The 26350-nt window shown below is 30.9% G+C and overlaps 1 long non-coding RNA gene across 3 annotated transcripts; it reads right to left on the bottom strand.

Annotated features, from left to right (window-relative positions):
• Positions 1–556: 556 nt before the first annotated feature.
• On the bottom strand, positions 557–19249 carry LOC108489145 (uncharacterized). 3 transcript variants are annotated; one of them, XR_001871910.2, is made up of 3 exons: positions 18760–19249; positions 18379–18666; positions 557–1519 (listed from the first exon to the last, which is right to left on the bottom strand). It is a non-coding gene; the product is annotated as an uncharacterized LOC108489145 (long non-coding RNA). The 3 variants fall into 3 exon arrangements; XR_001871908.2 differs by having other exon boundaries at positions 557–1513; XR_008272449.1 differs by lacking the exon at positions 557–1519 and adding an exon at positions 16101–16324.
• Between the last annotated feature and the right edge of the window lie 7101 nt (positions 19250–26350).

Below are 26350 nucleotides of genomic sequence, written 5' to 3'. Positions count from 1 at the left end.
AGAGCGATATGTACATAATAACTTTTAAGAGTTGATTTTGCCGGCATAAGTTGTTTAGCTAGCAGTCTACTAAGAAACTAAATTGGAAAAAACAACGTTGATCCTTGAGAGTTGTGACCGGGTTGATGTTGACGCCGGTACTGCATATATTTCTAGAAATTGCAGCATATTTCTAGCCGCCCTGTTTTATTTTTATTTATTTTTAGCTAGTTATATGTAGATATCCATGGTCCAGAGAAATTTTTGAAATCTTGTATATTCGAGCCAGGCTTATGCTTTGTACTTGCCGTCTTATTTTTCTATCCACTATAGATAAAAGAATAAAAAATAAAACAGCTGAAAAAATGCAGTAGAAAACCGAATTCAAGAATATCTTTAAACCTTAAAAACACATTTCCAAACAGCCAAAGCGAATTATGATGCATTCATCCAAAGCATATATTATTCAACTGATGCATCCATTCAAACATTATATCAACCTATATCAGTTTAGGCTATAAAACATTGCTTGCTAAAACTTAAATTCCTAATGATAAAACAAACTCATCAAAGAACATTGACCAAATGCAGACTAGTTGAATATATATCTTATAATATCTTTATTCAAAGGGATCCAATACAACATTTTGTTCAAATTGGTTTCTGAGAAGGGTGCTAACATGAATAAAATATTATCATTAGAAACTTGACCAGTCCTGAAGAAAGAATCATTAAGTCATTTGACCTCTGTCACGACATGAGCAAGCAAAGCATCCTCTTCAGTGATAATCTCCAAAACATTGACAGAATATTATCAATTGATTCTTGTACTTGAAGAACCTGCACAAGTTGAGAAGCCTTCAACGCAAGAACAGCCTTAGGATCAGCAAATGCCGGAGCATGAGGAGCCTCCAACTTAGGAACAGCCTAGTATCAGCAAACACTGAAACTTGAGGAGTCTCCAATGCAGGAACCGCCTTAGCATCAGCAACGAAAGGCACTTGAGGAGTATCCACGCATTTACAAGCAGCATAAGCATTACTACGAATTTCAGGGCGGAAATACTGACAGCAGCATTAGCATTGACCACCAGAGGTAGAGTGCACAACCCACTAAACTGATTCAACAGAACCATGCACCAGCACCGGCTAGCAAAGACAATTTTTATAAAGGCCACTTGTCATCGGCATGCGCTGAAAATAGGTTAGCGCTTCCTTTTAAAGGCCGGCTTTTGTTAGGAACACGTTTTTGTTTTCGGCATTAATGTCATAAAAGAAAAGTATTTGGTGGAATAGTCACTTTATGTATAATATCTTCACTCTCAATAATTACATACAAGTCCAGATAACATAAAAAAGCAGTATGCCCGTAAAGTGTGCTTGTAGGATGAATTAAATCCTCATTGAATTTGATTTTTCCATTAAAAGGGGCTCATACATGTTCTGCAGCACCCCTGTAAATACTCCGCCTGTATGAAAAGTTCTTAATGTCTGTTGCGTTCTCGGTTCTCCAATGGATTGCCCCGCAATAATACCTACAGCTTCTCTCAATTCAATCAAGTCACCATGAGTAGGGCTCCAACCATAATTATATACACAAGGGATTTTCAATTTTTTTATTTTATTTGTATTAAAAATAAATTTTATTAAACTAAAATTATTTTATTTTTATCAAAAATTAAAATATACTATAATTATTTAAGATTGGATAGGATTCAAATGTAAATTAACGCCTAAAGCAATAATTTTAAATATATGAAAATAAATAAATTTATATTTAGGCAAGATATAAATACTCATTATTCTCTATCCATATATAATTAATCTAAAACTAACTATTTAAATACATTATATCATAAAAAAAATGGTAAGTAAACCGTTACCATTTATAAATCTTAAAGTGTCTTGTAAATGGAGATTAAATTTCAACTTTCTAAGGTATTTTTGATCTAGTATTTTTTTAATGTGATGTGTTTAATTTTTTTTTCGCTATAATATTTAATTTCACTATCACTGTTATTTTTTAAATTAAATATTTAAATTATTTTATATTATATTTTTAATAATTAGATTGAAGAAATTTTTAAATCAATTTAATTATATTATTTTAAAATAAAATAAATTTTTAATAAATGATTTTTTAAGATAGATTACGTAGAAAAATAATTTAAAATTTATTTATAATTATTCTTTTAAAATTTTGAGATTAATAAAAAACACAATTTTTATTTTATTCTTTTCCTTTTCTTTCCTTCCCTTCTCTTTTTCCATTCCTTCCTTCTCTTTTCCTTTTCTCTCATTCCCAGCCATCCAGCAAGCCCTTCCATAAAATAAAATTAAAAGTATAAAAGCTCTCAAACTTTTTCAAAAAAATAATTAAGCCCTCCTTTTTTCTACACTCAATTGAGCACTTAAACTTTCAAAATGCATTAAAAAGACCTCAAATTTCTTCAAAAAAGCAATTAAATCCTTTTTTTAACTCAATTGGGTACTTAAATTTTAAAATGCATAAAAACACTCAATTTTTTCAAAAATGCAATTAAGCCCCTACTCTTATTAAAAATTAGAAAACAATTATAAAAATAAAAATAATAAATTTTAGAAAAATTATTAAATTTTATTAAAATTAGAAATTTTTTATAAAATTGTAAAAAGTAAAAAATAAATTAAAATATTATACAATTCATAAAAATTATAAAATGCATCTAAAAGCCCTTTAACAATTAAATTTAACTGTTGATTGTTAAAGTTAACAGCTAATTTTTCAATTAAAGTCATCATGTGTCGTAACTTAGCATGACATGTGACAAAAATAATAAAATTAATAAAAATCAATAAAAGTTAAAGAAAAATTATAAAATATTTCTTTTGGTACAATAATTTTATAATTTCTTTACAAAATTAATATTTCTTTACATTTTGTATAAATTTCTTACAACTTTATAAAATTTTATAATTTTTATATTTCTATATATTTTTCTTATTTTTTCTAATTTTTATTAAAATTTAATAATATTTATAACTTTTATTGATTATAATTTTTATATATTTTTTTAAATAAGGGCTTAATTACTTTTTGAAAAAGTTTAAGAGTCGTTTTAATGCATTTTAAAAGTTGAAGTACTTAACTGGGCTTAATTATTTTTTGAAAAGATTTGAGGACCTTTTTCATGCATTTTGAAATTTTAATTACCCAAATGAGTGCAAAAAAGAAAACCAAGGATTTAAATGTTTTTTTGAAAAAATTTGAAAGCATTTGCAAAAGAAAAGACAGGTGTTGGCTGCTGAGCTAAGCACATGTACAGTGCTTTATTACAGTACCCATGTTTGTTATTTTTATATATGTTTATTAAAAGAATTTTTTTTTTACGGTTTGCTTTTAATTTTATAATTTATTTATTTATTTAATATCAAAATTAATTATTATAAAAATTAATTTAATTTAAATTTTATTATATAATAATTTACAATTATGTAGAGATTTTAATTTTATATTAAAATTAATTTATGATAATAATTTATAATTAAATACAAACTTTAAATTCATTAAGAAGTTATTCTGTATCATCAAAAATAAAAATAAAAATCGAAATAACAGGACACAAATAATAAATCAATCTTCAAGTAATTGTATAAAACAAATTATTAATAAATTAAAAAGTTACAATTTTTAATTAATTTATTTATTCAATAGTAAAATTAATTTTAAATTAAATTTTACTAAATAATAATTTCTTAATTTATAGAATTAAATAGATATTTTAATTTATAAATAAAATTAACTAATCATAACTTAATTTCTTTTCAATTCCCATTCTTTTATAAACTGAGTAAAACCCATCAAATTATTAAAGGGTTTATATTATTCTTCATTTCATGAAGTGTTTTAATTAAGGTACTTATAGGTATCAATATTAATTTGTTTTGGTGTATTGCTTTGAATTTATAATTATTTTAAAAGAATCTTTGATATATTTATATAAAAATATTTACAAATAATAAAATTAAATAAATTTTGAATATAAAATATTCATCAATTATATAAAATATTCTTTAAGAAGGTTCAAAATGAGTTCTCTCTATCTTTTGACATGTTCTTTTGCTCTCGTTAGCACATTTTGTTATTGTTTTTCCAGATTTATTGTCTCGGAAAAAATCTGTCCACGTTTACTTTCTCATTGACAAAAAATGGAGGAATTTATAGCAAGATTACCAATAGAAGATGAAGAGGAATAAACCATTCAGCTGGGGGTGTAATCATCTGATCAAGAGACTTCTTATGCAAATTGTTTTGTGGGAATGTTCCTTACTTCAAGTGCAGTTAACTTTCAAGCAATGAGAACAATGTTGAAAAATGTTTGGCATCCAATAAGGGGAGTTTCCATTTTAGATCTAGGAGATGGTAAATTCTTATTTCGTCTATATTTTGAAGTCGATGTTGATCGAATTGAAAAGAATGGCCCTGGAATTTTAATTCCCATTTACTAGTGTTGCATCGGTTATATGAAGGGGAAGACCCAATGACTATCCAATTATATTAGGTAGATTTTTAGATGCTTATCTATAATCTCCTACATAGTTTTATGTCTAAGGTAGTTGCAAAGTAGTTGGGAAGTTTTATTAGGGCTTTCTTGGAAAATGATGCATCGGCTATTCAATTGAGGTATAAGAGGATAATGAGGTTAAGGGTGTGAATTGATGTAAGAAAACAGTTTAAAAAAAAAAAGCTCACTCTCCCAAATGGTGCATGTGTTTATGTGCGTTTTGAGTATAAAAAACTCATGTTTTCTTATGTAGCAAACTAAGTCATGGTGAAAGTTTTTGTTCGATTATCGCTCTTCATCCGAGGCAAGAATATGAGTTCCAATGGGATATTTCACTATGCGCACAACCAATAAAAGATGCGGCATGGAGGAGTAGGTGGCTAGTGGAGGACGATGCTAATAGAATTTCAAATTATGGAAACTCTACAAACAAATTGGAAGGGAGAAATCTTGGGACATCACAACATGTTCCTATGAATCAATGAGTAAATGTAGGAATTCTTTCAAATTTTCCGCAATCAATAAAAGAAAAGAAAATGTTTCTTCAATTCCAGCCCCATTAAAGGTGGGTGAGATGGGCCAAATTAACAACGATTGCATGAACACTTCTGATAAGGAAATAGCAATTTTTGAAAAAAAAATATCCTAATAAAACAAGTTAATGGGTTAAAAAGTCCCCGCATTTAGTCAAATGCTTCAGGAGTTTACTACAGTTGATTCAAATGAAGCCCTTGGTAACCTAACACAAGTTCCAACTCTTAATAAATCGGCAGGCCTTGTCAAACTGGCAAACTGGACACAATGAAACTCATAATTTTGAATGTTCAGGGTTTGGGAAAGCCTCAAATAGTTCATCGTCTCTGGCATGCATTGAGAGATATAAATCCCTCTGTGGTTTTTTTTTTTTATTGAGACAAAACTACAAAGTTTTCATATGGCTGTGATAAGAAGAACGTGTGGTTTTCAAAATGTGATTGATATTGATTCGAATGGGAGAAGTGGAGGTTTGTCCATAAGCTGAAATAACTGTAAAGTGTCCATCCGTTTGTTTTCGAGAAAGTACATTAATATAATGATAGATGAAGATTTAGAAGAAAAGGCATTGAGGTGTACTAGTTTCTATGGTGCACTTAAGGAAAATCTTAGGGAGGCTTCATGGAATTTGTTGCGATTTTTAAACAACTGTCCACGTGTCCCCTTACTATTGTTCGGAGAAAAATGAGGGCTAATCCGAAGCAAGAGTCAAATACGCAAATTCCAAGATGTTTTATTCAACTGTCCACTAATTTATCTAGGTTATGATTGAAATAGCCCGATTTTTAGTGGTGACGGAACAGTGATTTCAGGATCACAAATTTTTATCGTGTCAACTCATTAATATTATTTATTAAATTTTACAAAATCATTAGAGTTGTATTAAAATTTGGTCCAAAAATGCTTCTGATTGTTTAGTAATACTTTGTAACCCTAATTTAACAATAGAAATGAGTTAGGGGTGTTACATTTAGTTGTATTAGAGCCAGATTTAGTCGATTCTTGGACTGAACGTAGCGTGTGTAATGTCTAGAATTACATGTCATATAAACATGTGATAGTGTAAACTGATTGATCCGATCTAACCCTTGTTTTTCTTATAGATGATGAATGTTAATAGACTTTTATCATATTGATCTTGATGAGATAAAAGGTAAATGGTAAAATTTCGACTTCTAAACTAGAAGTAAATTATAGATTACCAATTTTGCAAATGCCTGATAGTAAAATTCTAGATTCCAAATAGGAAGCAAGTTATAGTTTACTAATTTTGTAAATGTTTGATAGTGAAGTCATAATGTCATTTGATATAATGAGCTAGTGGTTTACAAAGCTGGTGCGAACCAATTCAATGGCCTTACAACTTTTACCCTCATGATATGTTTCCTATGGTATCTTTGGGTGCTTAATAGATTTAAAAAGTTCAACGGTTCTTATTTCATAAATTAAAGGGTACAGTGTTGAAGAATTCAGAAGTCAACCGATGAAAACCCAACTAGAGTTGGATACTGGCTCGAAATCACCCAAGGAATTTTGAAAATATGGTTTGCTTCCTTGATGATTATTTCAGATTCGTTATGTCTTTGGTAAATAGACAGGGATTATAATTGGTAGTCTACATTAACAGTGGTGGTACTGAGAGACGAGATTAATTGGGATTTCTTTAATGTTAAACAATTTATATATCTCATAAAAGAAAACGCTCTGGTCAGAGTAATAATACTAGAATTAAATGTTGTGGGACCGAAGACACAGTTGCTAGATTTAGAACTACTGTGCCTGATAACATTCCTAGCATATTCTATTTCTTTAACGTTATTTATTGTACATAGACTGAGTAATATTAGATCAACTTACTCATATGTTGCACTACGTTGGTATCGAATAAGGGCCTATTTCTCGAATTAACTGAGTTGATATTCAAGTTATAATTCAATGGGTTAAAGTATAATGGTTATTTTGGTATGTCAAAACTATCTACTGTAAATATTGTACTGTGACTTTCCTGTTTGATGTTATTATCATTTCATGAATTTGATATTAGTCTGGGAATGGGATGACTAAGGTCATATGATGTTGTGTTAAATTGTAGACAGAAACAGATTAATTTGAATTGCCAGATGAGAGAAATGATTTCAGTTGAATCTGACATACCGAATAGAATCACTAGAGTTATTTTAGCTATATCTGCACATAGATTGATACATAAAGGAAAAATTAAGCATTTCTAGCATATATACTTGATATTAGATATTCAGAATTGAAGTTAGATCAGCTACCAGTTGTTAATGAGTTTATTGATGCGTTTCCTGAAAAATTACTGGGTTTGCCTCCTGATTGTGAAGTTGAGTTTGTGATTGATTTGGTTCCACAAACTATACTGATATCGATATCACCGTATCATATGACACTAGTTAAGTTAAAAGAGTTGAAAGTACAGTTGCAAGAGTTATTAGACAAAAGTTTATTCGACCGAGCATATCTCCCTAGGGTGTACCCGTGTTATTTGTGAAAAAGAAAGACAGCTCCTTAGGATTGTGTATAAACTACAAAAAGTTGAATAAAGTCAAAATAAAGAATAAGTACCATTGCCACGTATTGATGTTTTATTTGATCAATTAAAATGTGTCACGGTTGTAACACCTCCTACCCGTATCTGTTGCCGGAATAAGGTATGAGGTATTACCAGAGTTTACTGAATAATTTCAGATAATTCTGAATTATTTATTATTCATATTCTAAAAATAATCATAACGTCCCTTTATTGTGCCTTCGAAGCCTAAAACATATATTAAACATCCAATTCACATTCATGCCACATAAATATACAATTCAAACATTCAATAATTCAATTCAAGTTGCACGAACCTACTTTGTTGCTTATTCATGTTTATAATTTCACTAATCCGAAAACTTTTCTTTTCCACGTTCAAGTCTCATATTTGAGCCACCCGGATCTTTATAAATAAATTTGATCATTATTTTATTTATTTCATATTCTGATACGTTTAATTAATGTTGTAGGTAAAATTACAATTTTACCCCTGAACTTTTCGTTAATGACGATTTCATCCTTCTGCTCAAAAAATAAAATTTTTGTAATTTAATCCTTGTTTTGAGCCTAATAATTCTTATATATATTGATAACAGCCCATGAATTTTATAAAATAACAAAATTTTTTATAATTTCAACACTTTTCAATTTAATCCCTAAAACATGTTTTCACCCGATTTTGATCTAAATTAATAATTTCATTCAATTGTGTAATTTAAATAATAACATAATCTATTTCATGCAATTTGGTCACTTTTGACATTTTTACAAAATCATCCATAAAATTTTACTTTTATTCAATTTAATTTCTGAGCCTAAAAATGCAAATTAGTCATGCTAGTTGAATATTCATATATATTTTCCTCCTCCTCTTCATTCCACATCCTTGACATATATCATGTTTATAAGTAACATTATCTATAATTTCACTATTGACTTATATGTATATTCAAAGCTATCTATTCGTATCATAGTCACTGAATTATTTTTATCTTAAAATACAGAACTCCAAATTATAATTCGTTAATTTTTCCTGAAACTAGACTCGCATATCTTCTTACCATAAAATTTTTAGAATTTTTAATTTAACCAATAAGTACAATTTATTCTTTAAAGTTACTCATGTTATGTTGTCTGACAGTTCTGATCCTTCCTCACTAAGAATTAATTATCTCATCGTACGAGATTCAGATGATGTTCCCGCTTATTTCTTTTGAAAATTGACTCATTAAAAATTTTAAACATATAAATTTAAGCCCTTAATTATTTTTCTCTAATTTTTGATGATTTTACAAAGTTGGAACAAATAAATCCGAAATCATTCTGACATTATCTCACTAAATTTATTATATCTCACAATTCACAATTCCATTGCTTATACCGTTTCATCTATAAGAAACTAGACTCAATAAGCTTTAATTTCATATTTTGTTCATCCTCTAATTCGATTTTCACAATTTATGGTGATTTTTCAAAGTTAGCGTACTGCTACTGTCCAAAACTGTTTTAGTACAATATGTTTATTTACCATATTTATAACACCCTTATTTTCTTTCTCTACATTATTTCTTATTACTTTCTCTTATTCTCTTCACTAACATATCAAGAACATAAGCCCATATATAAGAAAACTATTCATTAACATCAATTCCATGTTTTTTCAATAATATTAATTGAAATCATGATGTTTTTATCTTGTTCCATTGATTTCAATTTTTAACTTAATTTTCTCTCTCCTCTAGTTTCTATTTCTTGAATCCAACTTAATATTTTAGCTCCCCATAGTCTCCTTGTGATCTTTCTCTCTTAATGGCTATAAAAATTCTTTAGATTTCTAGGTGAAAATAGTGAATTTTTTGTGAAAAGACCAAATTGTAAAAAAAGCAAAACTTTCTTTTTCTCTTCTTCTCACGTTGGTTTGCATGGAAAAGATGATGAAAATTCTTCATCTTTCTTTCCTTTTATACTTATTAAATAATAATAAAATATCTTATTAAAATATCTTATTAAAATATTAATAAAATAATATTTATCTAATTAATAATTATAAAATATCAACATCATCATTACTTTCTAGATTTCTCTCTTCCAATTGACCATTTTGCCTTTTATGGTCTTTTAAAATTCCATCATTTAATCATCACATAATTTAATAAAATTATGATTTAATCCCTCATAATTCTTTTCTATTCAATTTAATTCTAATTCCTCCATTTCCCTTAGTTTCTAGATCATTCCACCCTTAAAACATTTGCACTATTAATCCTTTAACTTTTTTATATTTACACTTTAACTCCTCAAATTTTGAGTACTTACTCTTGTGCAACAAAATTTTTCTCACTTCTACAATTTAATCCTTTCTTGAAATAATCATAATATACTTCTCAATGTTGACATAACTCAAAATTTTTCCTTTTTGCCACTTTATTTTCTTATTTTATTATATCAAGGATAATATCTTACTGTAAAAATTTTCGGGATATTACAACGGTATTCTCGAAGATAGATATTAGATTCGGGTATTATTAGTTGCGAGTTAAAGATTGTGATGTGTCAAAGACTACTTTCAAAACTCGTTATAGCCACTACGAGTTTCTGATGATGTCATTTGGGTTAAGAAATGCTCCCGCTACTTTTATGGATTTAATGAATCAGGTTTTTCAGTCTCATTTGGATAGATTTGTAGTTGTGTTTATCGATGATATATTGATCTATTCCAAGACAAAATCTAAACATGCTCAACACTTGAGAATCGTGTTACAGACTTTGAGAGAAATAGTTATACGCAAAGTTCAGTAAATCTGAATTTTAGCTTCGCGAGTTTAGATCTTTGGGTCACATAGTATCAATTAACATGATTCAAGACGATCCGAGTAAAGTTTCTACCGTAATGAATTGGAAAATTCCAAAAAATGTTTCTGAAGTGCAAAGTTTCCTGGGTTTAATAGCTTACTATCGTCGTTTTGTTAAAAAAATTTGATCATTGCTTCACCGATAACCACGTTACTATAAAAAATGTCGAGTTTGTTTGGTTTGATAAGTGCCAACAGAGTTTTGATCAGCTAAAAAACATGTTGACAGAAGCTCCAGTGTTGACTCAGCCTGAGTCTAGGGTAGCATATGTTATTTATAGTGATGCATCTCTCAACAGTTTGGGTTGTGTGTTGATGTAAGCAGGGAAAGTAGTAGCATATGCTTCTTAATAGTTAAAACCACATGAAAGAAATTATCTTACTTATGATCTTGAATTGGTTGCGAATGTATTCAATTTGAAGATTTAGAGACATTATTTATATGGCAAGAAATGTCACATGTTTACGAATCACAAAAGCCTAAAGTATTTAATGACTCAAAAAGAACTAAATTTGAGAAAGCGACATTAGTTATAGTTACTAAAAGAATATGATCTAATAATTGATTTTCATTTGAGAAAGGCTAATGTAGTTACGAATGCACATAGTTGAAATTCGTCATTGTTTGCACTTCAAGCGTTCAAAGCTCATTTAGCTATGAATCGAGATGGTTCTGTATAGGCAGAGTTAAGAACTAAACCTCTATTCCTACAACGAATTCGAAAGTTACAAATTGATGATCCGAAGTTGATAATGAAACAAAAATTGGTTCAGAATAATTTGACTGTTGAATATAGTATTGATAACGATGGTGCATTGCGTTATCATGATAGGATTTGTATTTTGAATTATTTAAATTTGAAATGTGATATTTTTGTCTGAAGCTCACAGTAGTATGTATTACATTCATCCTGGTAGCATGAAGATGTATTGTGATCTAAAATAGATGTACTGGTGACCGGGTATGAAACGTGAAATTTGTAAGTTCATAGATAAATATTTAAATTGTCAGGAGGTAAAAGTAGAGCATCAAGTACTGTTAGGTTTACTACGGGAGTGAGTCACGATGGATTTTATATCTGGTTTACCTGTAACTCTGAAAAAGAAAGATTTGATATGGATGATTGTTGACAAATTTACTAAGTCGACACACTTTATTCCAGTCAGAACGAAATTCTCACTTGAGAGATTAGCGAAATTATATGTATTAAAGATTGCAAGATTGCTCAAGGTTCCGATATCTATTATTTCTAATTGTGATCTAAGGTTTACATAGGGATTTTAGAGGAAACTTCATGAGGCTTTAGGCACTAAACTCAATTTTAATGTAACATTTCATCCTCAAACAAACGGACAACCAGAATTAGTAATACAAATTCTGGAAGACATCTTATGATGTTATATACTAAAGTTTGAAGGTAGTTTAGAAAAGTTTTTACCGTTAACTGAATTTACTTATAATAGTTATCAGTTCAGTATAAAAGTGGCACCGTTTGAAGCTCTATACGGAATAAAATGTAAAACACCATTTTATTTGTCTAAATTGATCGAATCCAAAATGGTGGGAAATAATTTGATTCAAAAAACTAATGACAAGGTTTGAATTATTTGAGATTGTTTGAAAGCTGCATCTAATCGTCTAAAATCGTACACAGACTTGAAAAGAAAAGATATAAAATTTGATTTTGGTGACCAAATATTTCTAAAAGTTTCTCCATGGAAGAAAGTACTACATTTTGGCAAAAAAGGGATATTAAGTCTGAGATTTATCAGACCGTATGAGATTATTGAAAGAACCAACCTTGTAGCTTTCAGATTAGTTTTTCTTCCTAAACTAGAGAAGATTCATAATGTATTCCACGTTTTAATGCTAAGACGGTACAAATCTGATCCTTAACATATGATTACTCATAGTAAGATTGAGTTGTAGCCAGATTTGACGTATTATGAGGAACCAGTGAAAATTTTAGCTTGAGAAGTCAAAGAAGTTCAAAATAAATGTGTATCATTAGCAAAAATCTTATGTTATTGTCATGGTATAGAAGAAGCTATCTGAGACACTCAGGAATCAATAAAACTACAGTATTCGAATCTATACTCAAGTAACAATTTCAAGGATGAAATTTTTTAAAGGGGGAGAATTGTAATAGCCCGATTTTCAGTGGTGACGGAATAGTGATTTCGAGACCACAAATTTTTGTTGTATCGACTCGTAAATATTATTTATAAAATGTTAACGAAGTCATTAGAGTCATTAAAATCTGGTCTAAAAATGTTTCTAATTGTTTAGTAATACTCCGTAACCCTAATTCAACAACAGATACGGATTAAAAGTGTTACAATTGTGAGCAATGGTTTACTTGAAAGAAGGGTAGGATTCAAGCAAACAACATCCAAGAAAGAATTGATCAAGGTGTTGCAAATGCTGAATGGTGAAATTTATTACCAAATTATAGGCTGCATCATCTAGCCCATTCATTCTTAGATCATTGTCCCCTATTACTTAATTTGAATATGGACATGAACAATACCCAAATGTGGCATTTTAAGTAATCATAAATATATGACTCAATTCAGGCCAATTAGTCTATGCAACATTCTGTACAAAATCATTGTCAAGATGCTAGTGAACAAATTCCAATCAATTTTTCACTGTTGTATCGGTGAAGTTCAAAGTGCATTTGTTCGAAGAAGGCTCATCTCAAACAACATCCTAACAGTTTATGAAAACTTGCACTCCATGAAAAAGAAGAGATTGGGAAAAGAAAGGTTATTCACCTTGAAATTAGACATAAGTAAAGTGTACAATAAAGGGGAGTAGCCTTTTATTAATATCATACTCAAAAAGATAGGTTTTTCTTAAATATGGGTTCAGAAAATTATGAAATACGTTGAATAAGTTTCTTATTTTGTAGTTTTAAATGAAGATTTGGCGATTTGTTCTATCCATCTCGCAGTCTTAGTTAGGGAGACCCAATCAACCCATATTCGTTCCTTATATGTAATGAGGGACTCTCGACCCTTTTAAGAATGGATTTTACACATGGCAATCTTAAGGGTGTTCACATTAACAGACATGCTCCGCTTATCACTCATTTTCTTTTTGTGGATGATAGCTTAATCTTTGGAGAGGCCATGACAAAAAGGGCTAGGGCAGTAAAAGACGGATCGAAGACAGATCGAAGATTTATGCAAACAGTTTTGGTCAGTTAATAAACTTTGATAAATCTAGTACTTTTTTCAATTCTAATGCGAACCAGGAAAACAAGGAAGACGTGTGTTGAATATTGGGGGTGAATTCTAGTATTAACCCAAAAAAATATCTTAGGCTTCTATCAATTGTGGGACGAAATAAAAAGAAAGCTTTTAAGGAGATAAAGGGAAAAAATGATTAAAAGGGTGAACAACTAGAGTTCGAAAATGTTGACTATTGAGGATAGAGAAGTCCTTATCGAAGTGGTGCTATAGGTAATTCCTATGTACGCTATGACATGTTTTCTTTTTCCTAGTTCTTTTTGTAAAGAACTTGAAGCTTTAATTGCTCAATTTTGGTGGTAGAAAAACGTTGGGAAAAATGGTGTCCATTGGTGCTCTTGGAAATCATTATGCTATTCAAAAGATGAAGGAGGAATCGAGGTTCGTGATTTATCAAAGTTTAATATTGCTTTGTTAGCAAAGAAATGATAGAGATTATTTGAGAATCCTGATTCTTTAACAGCAAGACTGATCCGTGCAAAATATTGCCACAACTTGAACTTTTTGGAGGCTCCATTAGGATCAAGCCCATCAGTAATATAAAGAAGCATATAGTGTTCCAAAACTTTGTTAAGCTTAAGATTACATTAGAGGATTGGTTCAGGGCATTCAGATGTGATTTGGCAGGACTACTGGTTATCGAGTAAAATCCAAACAAAAATTATTATGAACCGAGTGGCAGAATTGGATTGGGTTAGTAACCTAATCCTTCCTGAATCGAATAGTTGAGGTCACAAATCTTTTCAACTTTTTTTTAGGAAGAGGCAAAATTGATTGAGTATTCTTATACCTTTAACTACTCAATCTAATAAGTTAGTATGGTTTAATGAGGATTCTGGAATATACTCATTGAAGAGTGGTTATAAAACCCTTAATGAGCCTTCTAATATATATGCAATAGAGCAAAACTCATATAAACAAATTTGGAGTTTAAAGTCCCCATCAAATGTAATAACCTATTTTTCAGTAGTGTTAAAAAGGATGATTTTCGCCACAAATCTAACATAAAAGTTTAAAAATATTATTAATTAATATTTATGAGTCAAGTAAAATATTATTGACATTTGATTTAATGATTTTGTTAATTGAAAGAATAATTAGGTTCAATTGTTTTATCCATAGAGTTAAGTGATTTTAAAAATGAGGTATTGGGACCTCATTTCTATAATCGAGCTTGTAAATATTTTATAAAATATTTACAGAGTGTTATTATTGTTATATTAAAATTTGGTTAAGAAATTTTAAGGTTTAAATAGTTAATTAAGTAAAAAGACTAAATCATAAAAGTTACAAAAGTTAGTTTCTATTAGATAAATGGGTTAAATGGCTTTGGAAATGCAAGTTAAGAGACTGAAATGGTAAATATACCATGCATATAGGTAATGGACATTTATGGACAAAGTTATGTTAGTTTTTAGTTAATATACTAAGGGTAAATTGATAATTAAATAATAAAATAACATAAACAAAAGAATGATATGTTGTCATCTTCCATAGTTGTCTTCTTCCACCGATTTTGAAGCAAAAGAAAACCATTTTTGAAGATGAACTTTCAGCTAAATTAAAAATCTCATGCATGGTATGTTTTCGAGTCCCATTTTTAATTATTTGTGTGTGAGCTCGTATTAGCTTAATCTAGCTAACCCAAGGGTCAAATTGTAAAACTGTTAATTGTTATAGATTATGCCATGAATAAGTTTAATATGTTTTTGAAGTTTTATGTTAGATTGTTAAGCTTGGTTGTTAAATAGATATATTTTGTTAAGTAATTTTGATGATTTTAAGATTTATATACTTATTTATGAAAATGGTAAAATTCAAGGAAAATACTATAAATTGATAATAAAATGGGTCAATATAAGATTAGGTAAAATTGGCTAGCTTGAATTTTAATTAAAATTTGTTAAATTGCAAGTTTGAATTTATGGACTAAATTGTATAAAAGATAAAGTTTGATGGTAATTTTGTAAATTTTCATTGTTAAGGATTATAAGATAAATTAATTATTTTAAGATATTTGGATGGTGTAATTTAATGAAAATTATTATTTAGATCATAAAATGCTAAAATTGGATTTAACTCGAGAAAAAGCTAAAGTTTCGAACTAGTTGTCAACTTCATTTTAGCAATCGTCCTAATCGAAGTAAGTTTGTATATTGATTAATTCATTAATTGTAAATTTGTTAATTGCTATTGAATAATTATGGTAAGTGTATTTTGAATTGATATTTATGTATTACGTGGTTAATTGAATTAAATGATTGAAGTGAACCATTGATGAATTTAAGAATATGTAAATTCCATGAATGGTTATATAATATATTATATTGGAAAGGGAATTAAAGTTTAAGTATGAAAAATGCGAACTTCATGGAAACAAAGGTTTGAAGATGTAAAAGTCTCATTTGAACCTCGTGTATACTTAGGATACAAATGACATGTCATTAGAGATTTTACGGTTTCGAGTGCTGGCCTTAAATGTCCTACCGATGGTTGAGGTCCTACATTTATTGCAGATAGTCCACAGCTCGTGTGAGTAGCATTGAGTAGCTAACATCCTGACCCACAGCTCATGTGAGCAGGCTCATTTCACAGCTCGTGTGATCACTATAAAATACGATTACAGTTACATGAAAAGGCACACTATGTGTGAGCATTTCCCGAATATCCAATATTATTCTATTTGGTTCAACGTGTAAAAAAAGCTTAAATGAGTATATGAATTTATGAAATGAACCATGATTTTGAATAATGAATTGGATTATAATGATATATGTAATTAAAAGAAAAAGATGGTTCATTATACATGTATGAATGATGAATTATGAAATGGAAATGTTGAAATGTTATGTACTATATTTTGGTTGAATTTATATGTGCATTGCTTCATCAACTAACCATGTGAAGTGTTGTGTATAGAAAAGGAAACTTGGACTATTACTAAGCTAAATTATGCTTGATTGCTTAATTTAATGTATTCAGTAAGTTTAATTTTACTTTATACTAACTCAATAAGCACTAGTTGCTTATACAGTTGTTTTATTTGTTTTGTAGATCATCAAAACGCTTGAACAATTGAAATTAATGTCAGAGCACGATCACACTATCTATCGATCCACTTTGGTAACCTATGAATATATTGAAATGGTTATAAATGGCAAGTATAGGGTTGTATGTTAATTTGATATGTTTCGAGCCTATGCTTAACCTACTTGTGTATGCATATCTTTTGAAATTAGTTGGTATATGCTTGTGTTAATAGGTGAATTTGGTCTCTTTTATGTGTCTTATGAAGAAGAATGGCTAAGCGGTACAAATTAAGAATGAACTAACTAAATGGTGTATGTGGGATATGTGTTTTGACATGTATAAAAATTGTTGTTAATTTGGCAATATGGTAATGTTTTGAGTTGTGCTAAACCTTGATATGCATAATGCCTTTTGTCTTTGGCTTGTATATGATTAAAACTTTTGAATATAGTCATGTTCGTTATGCCTAGCTAAATTGGTAAGTTGTGATGGTATAGATTGAAAAAAAAGTGATATGTTGTATCCATGTTGTATGGTTGAAATGTGGTATTGTAATCTTATTCATGAATGGTTTTAGTATATGAAATGTGGTGCCTTTGAATGACATGTTAATTAGAACATATAGGATGCTTAAATTGGTATGTTTTGATTGTGTTTGGGTGTGTTTGGGTCATATAAAAGTATGTGGGAAAGGTGTGTCCTGATGTGCAAGTATAGGATTTGAGATGACTTGTTTTGAAGGCTAAATTAGGAGCAGACGACCTGAGACACGTGTTGTCACACTACCACTCACATGACCGTATGTCATTTAAATTTTAGGTACAGGTTGAACCACACGATCATAGAGAGTTACACAACCTGGCGACACGACCGTATCACCAAACTTTGAATGCACACACGGTCTAGCACACGAATTGCGACACAACCGTGTGACCCAAGTCAGTGAGTTATAAAGGTAGACACACGAGCTAGGATGTGTCTCATAATTCGCATGTCCACAAGGCCCTGTGACCATGTTTTTTAATTTTTTTCAACTTTTTCCAAAACTTTTTGATTTGTTTCAAATTGGTCTCTAATTATTCTCAAATTGTTTTTTAGGGTCTCAAAGCCTCGATTTAAGGTCCAAATGTGTATGTTTGCTATGATTACTTTGAGTCTTGGTTAATAAATGTTAAATTGTATTATTGTTCTGTTTTAAAGTTAAAAGTTTTTGTTTTGTATAGTAATACTCCATAACTTTAATCCGACAATGAAGACAAATTAAGGGTGTTACATAAAAAATCTGGATCTTGGTGTGGAAATTTTGTCAAAATTTTATTCCTACATTTCAGAGTTTACATTTTAGAAGAATAATGACAGATAATCATTGTCCACATTGTCGGGATTTTAGTGAATCAAACTTACATATAAGTCGTGATTGCTTGTTTGCAAAGCAAGTGTGGTCAAAATTAAATTTTCAATTGCCAAATGAAGTTGCAGATGAAAGTTTTACCGTGTGGTTAAACTAGCTCTTTGAAATTTCAAACAACAAAAGACAAGAAGAGATTTTTATTATAGTATAGGCTATTTGGTATTCTCTCAATAAAATTTCTACATCAAAGGAGTATGCAAAGTATTGAAGAGGATGTTACCTTCATCAGGGGTTATAGAAAGGAGTATCAGGATCTTTCATCAACTCTACAGCATCCCAACCCTCGAGCCATGATTCACTGGGTCCCTCCACCTCCAAGTTGGGTCAAGGTAAATGTGGATGCAGGGTATTCAATTTCAAAATAGAAAGTTGTTTCAGGATTCATTATTAGAGATGAAGAAGTCCAAACAATAGGTTCTGGTTTTAGAATTCATGACTTGGTCAAGTCGGTTGTGATGGTTGAAGCGACTGCAATTCTTCATGGTCTCTAGTTCGCAAAAGAAATGGGCTTCATGCAGGTAGTGTTGGAAAGTGATTTAAGGACCGTTATTCAGAAATTTCAAGCAAATAAGGAAGATTACTCGAATATTAGATCGATTACCTGGGATGTGAGGGTTCTAGCAAGGAACTTCTTAGCTTGTCGATTCGAGTTTGTTGCCAGAGGAGGAAACTCAGCTGCGCATGCAATGGCGATGAGAAGTTTGGAAAACCACATATGGGTTAAAGATGCACTGTCGAGAGTTAGTGAGTTAGCAGATTCCGACCATCATTTCCAGCAACCATCGTAGCTCTTCTTGACTATATTATTGTCTCTGGCTTGAGGATTCTACTACATTTGTGTCTGAAGGCAAACCTCAATCCCCCTCCCATGTCTGCTTCTTCGATTGTCTGAACAAGGAAGGGATTTGGGCGTTTTTGGTTTCTCTGGTAACTGAAGGGTTTGGACGAAGATTCTAGAGTCTGGTCTTACTATTTTGTTTCATTTTGCTTTTCTGATTGTGATTTGTTTATTTGTTTTTAGGGTTTGTTTTGTTTTTGAACTACTTCAAATTCCAAGCCTATAAATAAAACCAAACAAACTATTAAAAAAGGGTGTTCAAAACGAAAATTCATCATTAAAAGGATAAAAATGTAAACAAAAAAATTTATTGCAAAAATTGAACTATAAGTCATCCCATACCATACATAGAACAATTCATAATTAAGTAAATTCAAAATGAATAATTTTTTTATGGGTTGGTACACCATAATTTGGTTGGAATGGATGAAATCAACTAATATGCACTAATATAATTGGTACCGATCGAAATTTGCATCGAAACGGAACTTAAAATTTATTGTCTAATTTACTACTCGAACAAAGCATTCTGGCCAATACAGATGGTACCAGAATGAAATTGACTACTTAGTTTTAATTGTTTTCTTAAGTTGCTTTTGTATCTATCTTAATTCATATCTTATTTTATTTAAATTATTATATTAATTCAATTTTAACAAAATATCATTTATGTAAGATACTCAAATATTAAAAAACACTTAAATAATTTTTGAAATTCAATTAGAGATAAGATATATTTTTATTTTTATTTTATATAATAATAATTTGATTTATACAATTACTTGCATATTGATTTAGTATTTGTATCTTTTTTTTAAAAAATCTTTTTTATTTTTAATTAAACATATTAACTTTTGAATCAATTTTAAATTATTATATAATAAATTTTAATTTAAACTACTCTATAATAATTAATTCCTACTATTAATTAAATAAATTATTTATAAAATTAAAAGCTCACCGTAAAACAATAAATAATACTAGTAATTTTTTAAAAATAAAACAATTAATGAAATTAAAAGAAAAGCTAAATGTGGCTTGATTTTTATTTTGAGTCATGGAAAGGGGGATGAAGATGGGCCAGAGAAATTCTTTTTAGTTGAAAAAGGGAATAAGATTCATAAAATATTAAGAGAGTTAAACTCAATATATAAAACAACCATGCTTATCAATAAGCAGTAAGGTTTTCAAGCACTTAGGAGGATTATTACAACCGATAAAGAGTAAAAGACAAGACACCATTCGAGGGAGAGTTACATTGTAAATTACTCCCTAAATGAGCAAGTGCATCGATGCATTTGTTCCCTTCTTGAAAACCATGCAGCAAAGGTCTAGTAGTTAAAGATTGTTGGAGCATCTTGCACTCATCAACCAAAGGGGTGAGAATTAGATTGGTAGAATTATTATTAGCCATTAGAAAAATAACAATGGTGGCATCAACTTCAATATTTAGGTCATTGATATTAAGTGATCTTAATTGGTGGAGTTTATCTCTTAATTCCCACAATTAAGCTTGGACGCTACTAGCGCAAGAGATATGTTTATAAATTTAATCGTCCAATTCCCTAGGTGGTCCCAAATGAAAGCACCGACTCCTTCCTTCCCCGGGTTATTAAGAGATGACCCATCGGTATTAAGCTTAAAGAAGTCCCTACTAGGTGGTTTCTAAGAGACCCCAAAGAATGAGGGGAAGGGAAAACATCGTACTGATGATGAATAGGCACAAATTCCCTGGTTGCAGATAAGATCTACTTACAAAAGGTTTCTTTAGGATAATGGCTTCCAAAAATAACAACATTCTGAAGCAATCAAATTTCCCAAAGAGCAAAAGAAAACACTACAAACCAAGAAAGGCTAGGGAAAGACGTCCACTTCTTAGAGGATAGGCTAGCAATAATCCACTCTGTCCAAGAAGGATATGGACACAGTCTACAATGAACCTTGGTATACAATGACTCCTAGAGGTCATGAGAGGTCTCTAAAGAGATGAGAGATCTCTTTTGGAGTTATGGTACACTACAGTAATGATCATCAAAACAAGGTGTCGACTTCTGAGACACATACACATAGGAATAACACAATGCTCGCATTTTTACAAGAAAAATTTTATCTTAGAAGGAATTTTGGCTTTCCAAATTAGGTTCCAAAGGTTAGCATTGGGTTCAAGAATCTTGATATCTAAATCAGCCACAAAAGCATAAGCACTGGCCAGAGTAAACCAACCATTGCTAGTATACCCCAACATAAAATGTCTGGGACATTGGGGATAGGAGTTTTCAAAAATATATAAATCAAATCTTGAGGTAATCTTAAAAAAAGACATGATGTCCTTTGATCTTCCTACTGATCTGCCATAGTAGATCATGTTATTTGTATCCCTTTTCACATAATTTTATCATGTTTAATAGTAAAATTTAGTCAATTCAGTAATAATTTATGTTTTTATAGTTTAAGTAGTCAATTTATGGTTTTTAGTAGTTTTGTGGTATTTGATATCTAAATAAGGTTATCTGGTTAGGTAGGATAGATCAAGAGCCAAAAATGCAACTTTAGGCTGAAATTTTTGCCAATGTTGCAATTTGTATCCCTTTTCACATAATTTTAGCATGTTTAATAGTAAAATTAAGTCAATTTAGTAATAATTTATGTTTTTTATAGTTTAAGTAGTCAACTTATGATTTTTAATAGTTTTATGGCATTTGATATCTAAATAAGGTTATGTGGTTACGTAGGACATATCGAGAGCCAAAGATGCAACTTTGGGCTCAAAATTTTGCCAATGTCACGATTTGTATCCCTTTTCACATAATTTTAGCATGTTTAATAGTAAAATTAAGTCAATTCAGTAATATTTTATGTTTTTATAGTTTAAGTAGTTAATTTATGATTTTTTTAGTAGTTTTATGGTATTTGATATCTAAATAAGGTTATGTGATTATATAGGATAGATCGGGAGCCAAAGATGCAATTTCGAGCTGAAATTTTTGCCAATATTACGACCACAAAGTATGGAAGTTGCAACATAAAAAATAGACGCAAGAATAACTTCTGGAATGAAAATGGTGTGAATGTTTTGACATTGGGCCATGAAAGTCAGGACATTGAAGATAGACTCAAGGGAGGGACTTAAATGGGTTCCATGTCGGGATGAGGAAAGTATTCCACGTCGCGACGATTTTCCGAACGTGGCAGCTGCAATTTCATGGGCAGTTCAGGATCTTTTTCTAATTTAAAGTCATAATTGTTGTATTAAACGGAGAGGCATTTTAGTCTTAGAATTCTCACCTATATAATTAACTTAATAATCATATTAAGAGGACGAATAAACCATTATTCAATTTTCAAATTTTTCATTAGATTAGGTTTTCTTTATGTTTTTTTAATCAAAATCTCTTTATCCTGAAGTTTAGACGTTGCAAGTGGAGAATATTTCAGATGCTTGTTGTTATCTCGATTTAATCAATGAGCATTCTCTTTTGTATCCTCTTTATTTATATCACTTTAGTTAATTTAGTAAATTGAAAGTTTGTATGAATAGGAGAATAAAATCTGATCTATTATTCAAATCTTGCATTGTTGTTTGAGTAATTGATTACTTAACTAGGTGTTTCTTTATCTGAATTGGGTATTTATTCGCATTTGTTAAAGTTCTTAGTACACTAGGATTGACAACCCTGGTAGAATAATTAGACAAACTGTAACACCCCTCACCCGTACCTGACGCAGGGGTAGGGTTTGAAGCATTACCAGGACTTTACATTTTGAAACGCACCAAATTGGGTCACCAAGTTTTACTCAAATTATAAGCTTTTCATCCATGAACAACTTGTCCCTTATATAGGCCTTCGAGGCCTATAACATACCTAAAGGCAGTGCGGGACAAATTCGGGTACGTTCGATAAACCTTGGGCTCCTTAGGAAATTTTTCCTTACCATAAAGTGTCACACGCTCGTGTCGGTGGGCCGTGTGGACTCACATGCCCATGTGACTTGGGGCACGCCCATGCCCTTCAGCCGTGGGCAACACTGACTTATCAACACGGTCATGGCACACACCCGTGCTGCCTGCCCGTGGACAACACTGTCTTTTTAACACGGCCATGGTGTACGGCCATGTGGCCTACCGGTGTACAACTTTGAGCTAAAATTTTAAGTACAGGGGATACACGGCCATAGCACACGCCCATGGGAGGGAATCGTGTGTCACACACAGCCTAGACACACGCCCGTGTGTCTAACCATGTGGATTCTATTAGGTTATTTTCCAAGCCTTTACTCACCCCTTTCTACTACTTGTGTTTAGTGGTTATCAAATTTAAAGTAAAACACAATTATACACTTGTAAATAATCTTGATTAAACTAGATGTATGGAAACCTCATATCATTGGTTTCATACATGATAGGTTATTTCTCATTTAGTGTTTATGGGTACCTATGTCACTTTAATTCATCCGAAATTGGCTCGTTCATGTAACTCATTGCCAATTGGTAACGACCCATCACTTGTAATTAAAACCAAGCATAAATTCGTAGGTCATAGCCTACTTCAATTAAGCCAATTTTTGTGGCCATATACAAAGAAATAAACATATTTTTACATGCCTTCATTTGGCAAATCAAATGACACATATAAAAAAATACTCAAAAATACTATACATGCCATTGAACAAAACAAACAAAGTCTTTATACCAAAGCTTGTCTAGTTGATAGTGTGTTGACTCCCCAATCGTCTTCCAATCTTTTCGAGTCCTCGAGCTTTGTGAGACAGGGGAAAAGAGAGGGGTAAGCATTTACATGCTTAGTAAGCTCGAATAACCAGAAAGTAAACTTACCGAGTAATTAGCATACATCAATATTTAAATCATGAAATCATCAATTATGAAATGACTCCCTATCACGTGCACTCAATCAATGAGTTAGTGACTTAACAAAGCATCATATAATTTATGTAGATGAGCTTATCATTCATCATCTTATAGATATACATCATATTAATCCCGTTGAGTTTCTAGGAAATCTTGATGGAATATCCATTATCCGTCAATTCTCACGAATGATCATTTCACATATATGCACTTCCACGAACCTCACATCTTATGGCAAAATTACCAGTCCAGGCTAAATCCCCCATATCATGAACTCATAAAGTGATGTCGGGATTACTAGTCTAGGTTAAATCCCTTATTGCAACAAACACCCTTACTGAGTTCGAATCTGAATTACCAGTCCAGGCTAAATTCAGACCCTAATCGGATTACCCGTCCGGGATAAATCCATAATGCACACACATATTCTTCGGGAGCTTGATCATTCAAGGAACACCCGTTCGGGCTAGATCCTTTTCATACTTGAGATCACGGATTACCCATCCAGGCTAAATCCTTACTGTAACAGATGCAGGATCTCTTTACACATATCAATGAAGGTTTATCCATCAAATTCCCTTTGTCAACCTCAACCAAGACATTTTTCAAATATTACCATCAAATATGTATTTCCATGATATTTCATGCCAATAATAAATGCAATCATCATGTATTCATAAATCATTCAATTATGCATATTAGGGGTTTACTTTAAGTTATCCGAACTTACCTGGTATTCTTTTTAGAGTTGTGTTTCGGTTATTCCGAAACCTTGCGTTTACTTCGATCGACCTCTGAAATTTGTTCCTCGGAGTCTATAACAGCAAAATTAACTCATTAATACCCCAAATTATACATTTCAAGTTTAATATCTACCTTGGTCCAAATGACCGTTTTGCCCCTAACCTTTCATATTTTTACGTTTTAGTCCCTAGGCTCGTATAATGAAACACATGCACTTTTTATCTTACCCAAGCCTAGCTGAACACTTTTTCTTCTTATGGTAGCCCACATTTTCCATATTTTTCTCATTTCTACCACACATTTACATCTTTTGCAAAATAGTCCTTATAAGGGTTTCTCATGAAAACCAACTAAGAAAAGATGTTTAATACACATTCATCCTTCATATTCCTCCATAATCCATCAAAATACAAGCAACTCATGCATGGGTAAATTTTTAAACATGAATCCTAGCATGAAATATGGTAGAAATGGAGAGAGCAAGCTACCAGGATTTCAAAAATACAAAGAACATTAAAAACGGGGCTTGGGAGCACTTACTATTGAGCTTGGAAAGCTTGAAAACCCTAGCTATGGAAACCCCTAGAAATTTCGGCAACATGGAGAAGGAGAATGGCTGATTTTTGGTTCATTTTTCCCATTTTATTTCACTTAAATGCCAAATGACCAAAATGCCCTTAAGCCTTTTCTTTGAAATTTCATCAATGCAAGCCCATTTTGGTCCAAAAATTTAGAAATTGGGAAAATTTCTCCCCAAGACCTTCTATTTTATAATCTAAAGCAATTTCATGCAAACTGCTTTTAGAAATCAAGTTTTGTAATTTATTCAATTTAGTCCCTAATTTCCAATTGAACACCTTACTCAAAGAATTTCTTCATGAAATTTTAACACATGCATATACTCATATTCTAGGCCTCATAATAATCACGAAATAAATATTTTGATATCATATTTGTGGTCTCGAAATCACTATTCCGACTAGGCCCTATTTCGGGATGTTACACAAACGGTACTAAAATAGTATTCTATTGTGTAAGCCTTTAGTAAACTTCTCTTAGAGGTGAGACTGAAAGGATATTTGTATACTTGTGTAAGACCGAGAGGGTATCCTAGGTAGTAACTCTTAGCGAGGATAAGACCGAGAGGGTATTTTTAGTCAATGGATGTAAATAACTCAACTAAGGTAAATACTGGCTTAATTCATAATTAGTAATTCAAACAACTTTAGGCTAAGTAGCTTGCGTCGTTTAAACAAGAAATAGAAAGTTTCGATAGTTTTAACCTTAGGTTTAGTTTAATTTAATTAGTTTTATGGCAACCTTAATCTTGAATTTGCACTATTAATTCTCGACTCAAAAAAGAACTAGTACTTAATTTTGGATAACTTATTTAGTAATAGTTTTCACCAACTTAGTAATCCCTTAGGTACGATCATTGGAATACTTCCAAAGTGTTTCGTTGTAACTATAAACTATATTACAATTTGACCTGTACACTTGTAGACACTGCACGTAATTCTATATTTAATTGTAGATCACTAAGCCTTGGGGTGCGGTCCAGTTGTTGTCGGGGATTGCGTTGATGTAAAATTGTTATTGAATTGGTTGTTGACTAAAGCAATACTAGTTGAAATATAAGCGAGCTAGATTGTTCTAATTTTCTTAGAAAATTAGTTTTAATTTTCTCTTTTATTAATTTTTGTATTTACCTTGTTGAAAGTTTAACTTAATCATGGATAATGA

The sequence above is a fragment of the Gossypium arboreum genome, chromosome 10, assembly GCF_025698485.1.
Source record: "Gossypium arboreum isolate Shixiya-1 chromosome 10, ASM2569848v2, whole genome shotgun sequence".
In the NCBI taxonomy this organism is placed as follows: Eukaryota; Viridiplantae; Streptophyta; class Magnoliopsida; order Malvales; family Malvaceae; genus Gossypium; species Gossypium arboreum.
The sequence above is the reverse complement of the archived record's forward strand: the minus strand, read 5'-3'. Positions and strand labels throughout refer to the sequence as shown.